The 11,142-nt window shown below is 40.5% G+C and overlaps 1 long non-coding RNA gene across 2 annotated transcripts in view; it reads right to left on the reverse strand.

Annotated features, from left to right (window-relative positions):
- LOC124075854 (uncharacterized) overlaps window positions 1-7,801 on the reverse strand; it is a 50,802-nt gene extending 43,001 nt beyond the window's left edge. For both annotated transcript variants that reach the window (XR_009224516.1, XR_006846185.2), the window contains exons 1-2: window positions 7,672-7,801; window positions 3,787-3,855 (exon numbers count right to left, since the gene is read on the reverse strand). This is a non-coding gene — a long non-coding RNA (uncharacterized LOC124075854). The remainder of the gene's footprint in view (window positions 1-3,786; window positions 3,856-7,671) is intronic.
- Window positions 7,802-11,142: the final 3,341 nt, after the last annotated feature.

Genomic DNA, 11,142 nt, shown 5'->3' on the forward strand with positions numbered 1-11,142 from the left:
ACATGTGTTGTCAGCCAAGAAGCACTGAGCTAGCACCCATAGTGTGGCTCATGGGGGAACAGGTGCCATGGAAGTCACACCTGAGTGGAGCTGCTAATGCAGCATGGGCTTGTGCCAGTCACAAAGCTCCCAAATGGACTCTTCATTTCCTTCAAAGATGGCAACTTTCCTTAATTACTACCAATGACTTGGTCATAAGTATGCACGTAAATTCTGTTCCTCTGCTTTAGTCTGAGTGTTTACTGCTGTTTCTCTTCCAAGCTGACTGTGGGTTAATTCTTGCCCCCCAAATAAAGAAGAGGACATTTAGGCATCCAGGTCAGACATGTTCCAGAGTTTTCAGGAGCAAGGAAGAGTGGAGTACGGCAGAGCACACAAGCTCACCACAATTCTCCCTTCAAACCTGTCCTTCCCTCGCCATCTTGTCTCCAGTCACCTCTGCCCGATTTCTGAAACGCCTCTCTCCAGTCAAGAGGCATTTGATTGGAAATTGAGTTTTAAGACAGAACTAAGTTCAGCATGTTAAAACTCCACATGGAAGCTATGTTCTCCACCTGTGAATCTTCAACACCCAGCGCATCTGAAACTCACTATGTGCTCCAGGCAAGGCTGGGCTTTGTGGAGGACTTGAAGGGAGCATAATAGATGCTGGTCACCAGTCATTCTCCAATGAGCTCTAGAAGACACACAACCAGCTAACCCATGCACACTTGCCTTCAAAGGCGTGGGGAATTCAGAGGAAAGAAGAATGAAGAGTAGCTGTAGCCGGGCATGGTGGCACACGCCTGTAATCCCAGAAGCTCAGGAGGCTGAGACGGGAGGATTATGAGTTCAGAGTCATCCTCAGCAACTTAGCAAGGTCCTAAGTAACTTAGTGAGAAAATATTTTTTAAAAGGGCTGGGGATGTGGTCAGTGGTTATGCTCCCCGTACCAAAATAAATACACAAATACATAAATAAAAGAAGAGTAGCTATAATCAACACAATGCCTGCTGAATAGATGGGGAAACAGGGGCCATCCTAAGAGGTAGGGATAGAACCTGAGATACAATATTAATCACAATATGTTTGTGGAACAGTAAAAACAGCCTGCCCATTGTGGAGGATGAAAGTTGGGAAGGAGTGAGAAGGAAACGGGTTGGCATCAGTTTACAAAGGGCGTTTGAAAGCTCAGCTGGGAAATATAGATTTGATTAAGTGCTAAATGAACAAGATATTCTTTTCCACTTGCTCTCTTGGAAGCTGGATAAATATATTCCCCAGCAGGGCCTCTGGGAAGAGCAATTTCTCTGATAGCTCCCATCCTCTCTTTTCGGCCCTCCCTCCCCTCATCCTAACAGACCTGTTACCTCACCTGGACTGCAGGAGACCTGTCTCTTGCCTGCACTCTCTGCCAGCTCCAGTCCATCCCTTGGTGGCTGTCAGTTTCTTCTCCCTAAAGCTCAGCTCTCATCAAAAGTCATCAGTGGCTCTGCACTGCCAATTAAGTTGCTCCTTAGCTCTTCATTCATGAATTCAGGGCCAGGACAGATCAAACAGGGGTACTTTCCCATCCCTGCCTGCTTGGCCATGTGTATGATCTCCCCAGCTGCAAAACACAGCAAGAAGGAAAGCACCCTGAGATCATGCAGACAGGTCCAGGGTGGGCAGACAGTGGCGCTAAGGAGGGCCTCGGGAAGTACCAAAGGTGGGCACATATCCAGAAAGAGGCACTGCAGCCTACTGGCTATGAGTACGAATTTAGTAACCACATGCAGACTGGACTCACACATGGGATTCAACCTCAGAAAAATGACTTAATATTCTAAGCTTCAGCTTCCTCATCTAAAAAGTAAAGTTAATAACAGCATCTTTCTTACAGGGTTGTCATTAAAAAATAAATGAGGTGGCATCCGTAAGCACATAGCACAGTGCTAGAGAAATAGCAAAAACTAACCATGTGCTAGTGATGTCCTAGGCACAGCTCAGAGAGAAGAGACTGGAAGCAGTCAGGTGCATCTCTATTTCCAAAAGTCTCCATATTTACCCTTCCTCTTCTCCTCCCCCTTCCTAAAGCAAAGCCTCTCTAAGTTCTTCTAGGATCTTCTTTCATTGTATCTACAATCTTTAGCTTTCTATTAGAATGTTCCCTTTTTGCCTGAAAACACCTTATTACATCCTTGAGCCTATCTGGCCCCACACCCTCCAGCGCCTTCCAGACTTGTTTTATGGGACCTGTCCATGTACAGGCTGAGGGAGGGAGAATGAGGAGGTGGAGTGTGGAGGTAAAGTCAAGGCAGGGGTGGATGTGGAAGGTGTTAGCAGAAAACTGACCTCACTAAAACAGAGAAGGTCTCTACAGAGAAAAAACACAGAGAGGAGCAAAAACCTGGGACAGAGACCTGGGAAGCGTGCATTAGAGATGAAGATTCCTGCATGGGAAGTCAGGTTATTCCCCTGGGTCTTCCTGACTCATCCTAGTGCCCTCCCTCCCCTACACAGGTATCTGGCTCATCTCCAACGTGCTATTCTGGGCCCTCAGGTCCTCACTCTCTAGACTCTTCTGCTTTCTTCCACCATGGCTACACAGACGACACCCACTTCTCTCTCTCTCTCTCTCTCTCTCTCTCTCTCTCTCTCTCTCTCTCTCTCTCATATCTCCACCCACATATACAATATCACCCAGAAGTCCCTGACCTAGAAGTACCATAGTTATGTGGAACACGTCTTTCAATATTGCTTCTTGAAATGTTTAAAAAAAAAAAAGAGGTGGTCATCAATATTTATAGCAGCACAATTCACAATAGCTAAACTATGGAACCAAACTAGTGCCCTTCAACAAATGAACAGATAAAGAAAATGTGACATATGTACTATTACTCATTTGCTGGTAAACGGATGGCTCTGGAGACTATCATGCTAAGCGAAGTAAGTCAATCCCCAAAAAACCAAAGGCCCAGTGTTTTTTTCTGAAAGGTAGAAGCTAAACCACAATCAGGGTGAAAGGGGGAGAAGTTCAGTGGATTAGACAAAGGAGAATGAAGGGAAATGCAAGGAATGGGAATAGGAAAGTCAGTGGAATGATCAAAACTACCAAGAACATTCTTGTATGTGTGTTAGTATGCACTCATTTCTTTTATTAATATATCTCAAAGTGGAACTGCCAGGTAAATGTTTGATGATTAGACACCTCAAAATGTGTTCCAAAGCAGTCAAATTATTTTATATTCCCACCAGTAAGGTCTGAGAATTCTAGTCTCTCCATAGTACCATCATAGCTCAGTCTTAATCCAAAAAGATTGCATGGCTGTCTTGACCTAAGAATTTCAGTGCCCATTTTTCTCCCAGATATCATGTATTCAGCAGGATAAACTTATTATCTGATAATAATTATTTTTCACTGCTTCTTTCTATGAAGGATTGAGGAAGTTGATTCATAGGCATGCACCTACAGAGAAAACTAAAAAGAACTATGGACTAGTAGAGTCAAAATCTGATTTACAAGACTTCTGGCTTAGGCAAGTGTCTTAATTTGATACATATCACTTAGGCCACCCACTTACCTTTCTTAGTTAAACAACACCATTTGGTAGACAGAAAGCAATTGTCTCAGAAGACGTCATTGCTAACATGCGAGCAGACATCCAGCCAATGGACGCTTCTCAAACTGCCCTGGAAGACACTCTCACATGGATTTTGGCACAAGTGGGCTTTTTGTTGTTGTTAGGAGTTTTCCTCCCCCTGGCTGTTCAGAAGTTTCAGATGAAATTTTTCTGATGTTTTTAATGAAAGATAGTATTTGCTTACCCATCATAGAAGATATTTCCTCGGCAGGAATGCTGTCGAACATGTTGCATTCACAACATGACATGAAGTCTAAAAATCACAGAGAGACTAATTACTGGAGGAAAATTACACCAAAAGACCTATTTCCTCATAATGAAAATGACAGCCTGGTGCCCCGTTACCTGGCCTGATTGGGCAAATAGCCTGCGCAACATTGTTCCTGCGCTCCGAGCTACAAGCCGCGGCAGAGGAAAGAGGCACTTTGGTCCTGTGATCAGCTCAGTGAGAAATCAAGGTGAGCTGTCAGTTAAGTGCGGTCTAATTATAAGTCTCATTTCCACTATTTATGAATGTGACAGACAGTAACCGGAGCCTACCTGCATCTATACATGAGGCCACTTGGGCAAGTCCTTCTCTTTTGATGCCAACATCTGAATTATCATCTTGAAGCTTTGATATTTAGTGTTGACAGCCGGGGCCTGCCCCAGCCAAGCTGAAGGCAGGCCGGCTGCTTCTTGCTACTCTGCTTTGCCTCTGCTCCTCTAGAGACCAAAGGGTCTTTCCTCCCCCATCACAAACCTATTTAAAGGGATAGAAGTAGTCTTTGCCTCTTTAATAGGAATTTAAACCACTTTAGATCACTCCTGTTTTCAGACACCAAAGAACACATGTTATGTTATTCCATTTATATGAAATATCCAGAATAGACAAATCCATAGAGACAAAAATCAGTCAGTTTGCCCCGGGACGGTAGGACAGAAGGGAAATATGGGGTGACTTCTGATGGGAATAGGGTTTCTTTCAGATGATGAAAATGTTCCAAAATGTACTGTTGTGAGGACTGCGTGTATCCATGGATATACCAAAAAACACCGAATCGTTCTCTTTGAGTGAGTGAACTGTGTGGTATGTGAATTAAATGTCAATAAAACTGTTTTAAAATCACTTCTCTCTGTGGCCTTTTTCTCAATACAGATCATATCAAGCCTTCAAGAAGAGGTGAGGGATGGGAGTGGGCAGGAGAGGGCATGAGTCTTACTGTTCTCTGAAATCACACTTAGAAGGCCCATTTGCTAATTACATGGAAGCTGGTCCTGCTATATGCTAGTCAATCAGTGTTACCCAAATGTTATGAACCCACAAGTGATTTTGATAAACATAAATATCTCATGACTTCTTTTGCATAGTTTCAACTTTTAAAATAAATTAAATCACATGATGACAGGCTAATCAGAGCAGTGGTAAAGCACCCCCGAGAGGCAATGCTAGATGTGTTGGGAGCTCCTGGCAGAGACTGAGCAATTATTGCAATTGTTTCCACAACTGCCTATGACTTTCTCTCCAGGTCAAATCAGGTCAGAACTAAATGGGACCTTAAGGTGCTTTCTTTATCTTTCAAGATACAGTCCCAATTCACATAGTTTGACTTAAAAAGTTTTCACTTTATGATGTGAAGACAATGTGCATTTCGTGGAAGCCATGGTTCAAAGTTTGATTTTACTCTTTTCCCAAGCTGGCAGACCGCAGGATGATACTCTCCCTCAATGTTGGGCAGCAGCAGCTCCCAGTTGGCCACATGATCATGGGAGCAAACAAGCAGGAACCTACAGTGTGCTGTTGCAAAGCCACATGGTTTGGTAGGCAAAGCGTACTCAGTGCGTTTTTTACTTCCATGATAATTATGATTTATGATGAGTTTGTCAGGATGTCACCCCAAGGTAACTTGAGGAGCAACTGTGCTTATCTGCCAGGTGTGCACATGAAACTGGGGTTCAAAGGAGAGTAGAGGGGGAGGGGGTTCTTGATGAAGGTTGGGAAGGACAGAAGGAAGATTGGGCATCACAACTATTAAAGATAAGGAGTTAGTGGGTGTTTACCTGCCATTGAGGAGTGGTTTAATCAGCTTTTTTACTGCTGTGACTAAAGGATCTGATCAGAACAATTATAGAGGAGGAACAGTTTGTTGGAGGGCTCAAGGTTTCAGAGGTCTTAGTCCATACAAGGCCGGCTCCTTCCCTCAGGGCTGAGGTAAGGTTGAACATCATGGCAGGAGAGGGTGGCAGAGGGAAGCAGCTCACATCATCGTGATCAGAAAACTGAGACTCCACTCTCCAGATACATATATATACACCAAAGCCATGTCCTAATTCCTACCTCCTCCAGCCACAATCTACCACTTCAGTTACCACTCAGTTAATCCCTATCAGGGGATTAGTTCACCCAATGGGTCAAGACTCTTACAAACCAATTGTTTCTCCTCTGAACATTCTTGCAATGTCTCACACGAAATTTTTTTGGGGGGACACCTCACATCCAAACCATAACAAGGAGTAAGTTTGAGAAGAATGGGGTTTATAAGTAAAGGTGGAAGCCTTATCTTTTATAAATGCATACAGAAATATTTATAAATGAGATTATACAATCTATGAGATTTGTTTCAAATAAATTCAAATAATCTCCCTGTGAGAAGCAGGAGGTATTTAGATTAAAGCATCTTGGACATAAGTTGATCATTATGGAGCTGAGATGATGGAATAGATTGGGATCAATTATCATTCTCTCTACTTATCTTATGATTTAAATTTTCCATAATAAAAAATATTTTAAGAAACACAGTGTTCCCAATACTGGGAACATCTGAGACTGCATTTATCCTCCTGCTTGAGAAAAACTAGAAAATGAGAAAAAGAAGCATATGAAACAATTGTTTTCAGACATTGAATAATAGGCAAGGCTTGATGGAAAACAAAGTGAGCCCTGCAATTGCTGAGGGTTATTGCCTGGAGACAGTTTCCACGCTGTTGTACAGAAAGGAGAACCTAAATGAAGCCCAGTATTCTCACGAAAGGGTAGAGAAAAGATTGAAGTTTGTGGAGGTCAAGGCCTGTAGAGCACAGAGAGAAAGAGAGCACTCTCCAGAAGTCTGTAAAGGAGACCTCTTAGCTACGCATGCATGCAAGGAAACAACCCGAGGTCCATGAGAGAAAGACTGCAAAGTAGGTTTGAATGATTCCTGAAGTTCACAAAGAGCTTGGAATTGTTTATACTTCCACCAACCAGAATAAAAAAACTGCATTATGCATGGGACATAATGCATAGTCCTCAGAGGGGTGCTGCTTCAGCAAGGATTGATTAACCCAAGCTAAAGGCAGATATTAAACATAACCCTTGCAAAGATCAGAGCCATTCCAAGTAACCCCACCGCATGCCAAACAAAGCCCAACGAGTTTAGAGAAATAAAACAAAACCCAGAATACAGCCATATTAAATTCACAATATCTATCATCCAACAAAAAGTTATCAGGGATGCAAAGAAGCAGGAAAATATGATCCATATCCAGGAGAAAAATCAATCCACAGAAACAGAACAAGAAATTACAGAGATGATACAATTAAGAGGCAAGAATGTGAAAACAGGTGTCATAAATATGTTTTACATGTTTGAGAAGGTGAAAGAAAATATGAGGAGAGAAACAGAAGATAGAAAAAGAATCAAAGAAACTTCTAGAAATGAAAACTAAAATATCTGAACATTTTAAAACTACATTAGATTGGGTAAAATGAACAGTAAACTGAAGACATAGGAAAAGAAACTATCCAAAGTAAAACAAAGAGAAAATAAAACTGAAAGAAATGAACAAAGAATCACTGACCTGTGGGGAAATTTCAAAGGGTCCAACATACTTGAGGTTGAAATAAAGGCAAAGAAGATGAAAATATTTGAAGAATTAATAGCCAAATATGTTCCCAAATTTGCTGAAAACTATAAATTCACAGATCCAAGAAGCTCAGCAAACCCCAAGCAGAATGAAAGTGAAGAAAAACCACACCAAAACTCATCACAACAAATTACAGAAAATCAAGGGTAAGAAGAAAATCTTAAAAACAGCCAAATTAAAAACATACCTTACATATATAGGAACAAAAATAAGAATTACAGCAGATTGCCACCCAAATCTATTCAAGCCAGAAAGCAATCCAGCAACATATGTAAAGTACTGAAAACAAAAAAGAACAACTGTCAATACCCCCAAAGTATATTTTAAAAATGAAAGTGAAATACTTTCTCAGACAATAAGGCCTCCCTGCATTTCATGTACGTAAGCACTTTAGGCAGAGGGAAAAATGATACCAGATAGGTAGCAGATGGAAATTTGGACCCCTACAAGTAAATGAAAAGCACCAGAAGTGTCCACTATTCCTCTCAGACTCACCCCTGCCTATTTCTGTCTGCATACTTTGCTCCCTCTGTCTGGAACGTCCCCAGTCCCCTTGCAAAACTCCTGCTCGCCATCTCCACATGACTGAAATGGGAGCCTCTCTGCAGAGCCCCCTAACCTTGGTGACAGCACTCCATCCTATATATCCTTGTGAGAGGCTCAATTGCTGTTGAGTGAGTGAAGCTTGGATAGAAGGCACCTGAGCGGAAGGACATTTATTTACAAGGATATTGAGCAAGTCTCTATCCATAGTATTCCTCATTCATTTATTTATCATTTTACACAGTGACCTAAAACTTAGTGAGAAAAAAGAAGGTTGGTCTGTAAATCTACACATGGAAAACAAGATGACATGTTCTGCTATCTCTAGTGATATAACCTACACCCACCAAGTCCATGCAACATACTCCTGAAAGAGAAACGGCACTGCAAGAAAACTTTCTGAGAAATGGATGAGGTTAATGGAGGGAAAGGAGATTGAGTGAGCAAACTCTGCTCCTTTGTTATAGTCAAATTGGATAAAGCACACACATTTTTCACATTGGAGTTGAAGACTCTTTTTAACTTCTTATTTTCTCTACATTATGTGTTGTGTTTATATCAGAGGTAAAGAGTTTAACATACTATTCTATTTCTTTAATATAAAATAGCAAATATACGAAGAGATTTTCAAGAAGCATAAAGTTCAAAAGTATTTCTTTGCTATTTGCAATCATCCCTCAATATCTATAGGTGTTTTGTTGCAAGATGCCCTGTGGATGCCAAAACCCACAGATGCTCAAGTCCCTTATGGCGTTAGTATTTACATATAACCTACATACAACCTCCTGGATGCTTTAAACTGTGCTAATAATGCCTAATACAATGCAAATGATATGAAAATATATCATTTCAGAAATGACAAGAGAAACAAGCCTGCACATGTTCAATATAGATCCACGCATGGGAACCCATGGATTTGGGGGGCCAATTGTAAAAACTTGTTTCTCATTTCCTTCACTCTGTTTTCCACTTAAAATAATTATCGGGTAATTAATATCCTATTTACTTAAATATAAATAATTCCATTTAATTTTGACCAGCTCAGGAGAGTCTCAGAAATAAAATGTTGCTAGCAACATTTAAAGGACTTTTAACTTCCCTGTTGTGGTTTTTTAAAAAATTAAGATCATAACCTACTTAAGAGGTTGGTGGTAAAGTGATTGGAAGTAGCTTTTACAATTGTTTTTAGAGTTTTTTACATGTAACCCTTATTTCTAAGTAAATTACTTTTTGAAAGCAGAAAGCCAATGGTTTTTAAGTAATTTCCTCCACATAGATTAAGCAGTATTATTCTCACATATACATATGTAAATACAGTGCTTCATTATTTTAATAGCCTTTCTGATGATTAAACATTTCTGTAGTGTACTTGGTTTCTAGAGTGGAAGCTTCAATGAGGCAGACAGTTTTGTCTATTTTTATTGTTTTTTTTTTACAATTTTTTTATTTGTTGTTTTTAGATATACATGACAGTAGAGTGTATTTTGACATATAGTACAACCCACTTCAATTAGAATCTCATTCTTCTGGTTGTTCATAATGTGGAGTTACACTGGTCATGTGTTCATATATGAGCAAAGGAAAGTCAGATTCATTCCACCATCTTTTCTATTCTTATCCCCCCTCCCTTCCCTTCATTTCCCTTTGTCTAATCCAATGAACTTCTATTCTTCCCCTCCCTACCCTCCCTTGTTATGGGTTAGCATCCACATATCAGAAAGAAAATCTGGCCTTTGATTTTTTGGGACTGACTTATTTCACTTAGAATGATATTCTCCAGTTCCATCCATTTATGGGCAGATGCCATGATTCTATTCTTCTTTATGACTGAGTAATATTCTGTTGTGTACATTTACCACATTATGGAAAGCCATATGGAGATACCTTAGAAAACTCAGAATAAAACCACCATTTGATCCAGTTATCCCACTCCTCGGTCTATGCCCGATGGAATTAAAATCAATATACTACAATGTCATAGCCACATCAAGTTGATAGCAGCTTAATTCACAATAGCCAAGCTATGGAACCAACAGATAAACAGATATTTTTATTGTTGTTAATGTTCATTGCTGAATCCCAAGAGCCCACAAGAGGACCTAGCACAGACTGAGCACTCCATAAATACAGTAGAATGAATGAATGAATGAATGAATGAGTGCTATCCAGACCGTGACAGCCCAGAATATTTCCTTGGACAATTAGCCTTTGGAATTATGTTTGGAAGCAATCTCTGGCCATCTGTTCTCCCTCATTCTGTCCACCTGATCTTTCTGTTTATAGTATGCTAATTTACTTGATGATATTATCCACCTTTGAGTAATCATTTACAAATGGACCCCAAAGGTTCTTAAGAGGGGAGAATAATGTAGTCTCTCACATTGTACAGAGAGACTTGATGTGCTATTGGGCTCTCATATCCCCCCCCCCCTACTTTCAAAACAGTCATTTCTCACAGACACCATTGACTCTGATGTTATCTTGGGGTTTTGGCACTGTTTGTCATTTGTTCTTGGAGAGCTTAACCTTGAGAGTAAACCACAGCCAGATTACAATCCAAGCAGAATTCTCCTCAGGCCAATCCAACCTAAATTTTGTAAGAGCAGATAGAGGGACCCAGACACCAAAATCCAATGCTGGTCTACACAGTCTAGCTGGCTAGCTTATGTGCCAGGATCAGAGAAGTTCCACAGTCAAGGAAGTTTTCCTGAGCCATGGTATTTACCTAATAACCTCTAAAGGGACTATTCTTTGTCTGTCCCGAGTTTTCTGACACAGGACTTTACCAGACACTGAGCCATAATGAGAGTGGTCAGAGGCATATACCAGAATCAGCCCCAGGATTTCTCATATGCTGGCTTACATTCTTAAGAATTTACAGACCCTAATTATAGAAAGGATGTGTCAATAGCCTATTAAGTCAAGAATTTAAATATATAAATGGGTATGAATGAATCAGTATCTTTTTAAATGCTCGGAATGCAGAATACCAACACTATTCAGAACACTTTTCAAAGCTGCCGACAAGAGACTTCTATTATTTGGTGGTAATGATACTAATTTACTAAATATAATTTCAAACCCTCATTTTTCTTAGCATGATCATACAACCCAA

The sequence above is a fragment of the Marmota monax genome, unplaced genomic scaffold (genome assembly GCF_021218885.2).
Source record: "Marmota monax isolate L192 unplaced genomic scaffold, Marmota_monax_Labrador192_F-V1.1 WCK01_AAM20220418_F8-fsc00088, whole genome shotgun sequence".
Taxonomy (NCBI): Eukaryota; Metazoa; Chordata; class Mammalia; order Rodentia; family Sciuridae; genus Marmota; species Marmota monax.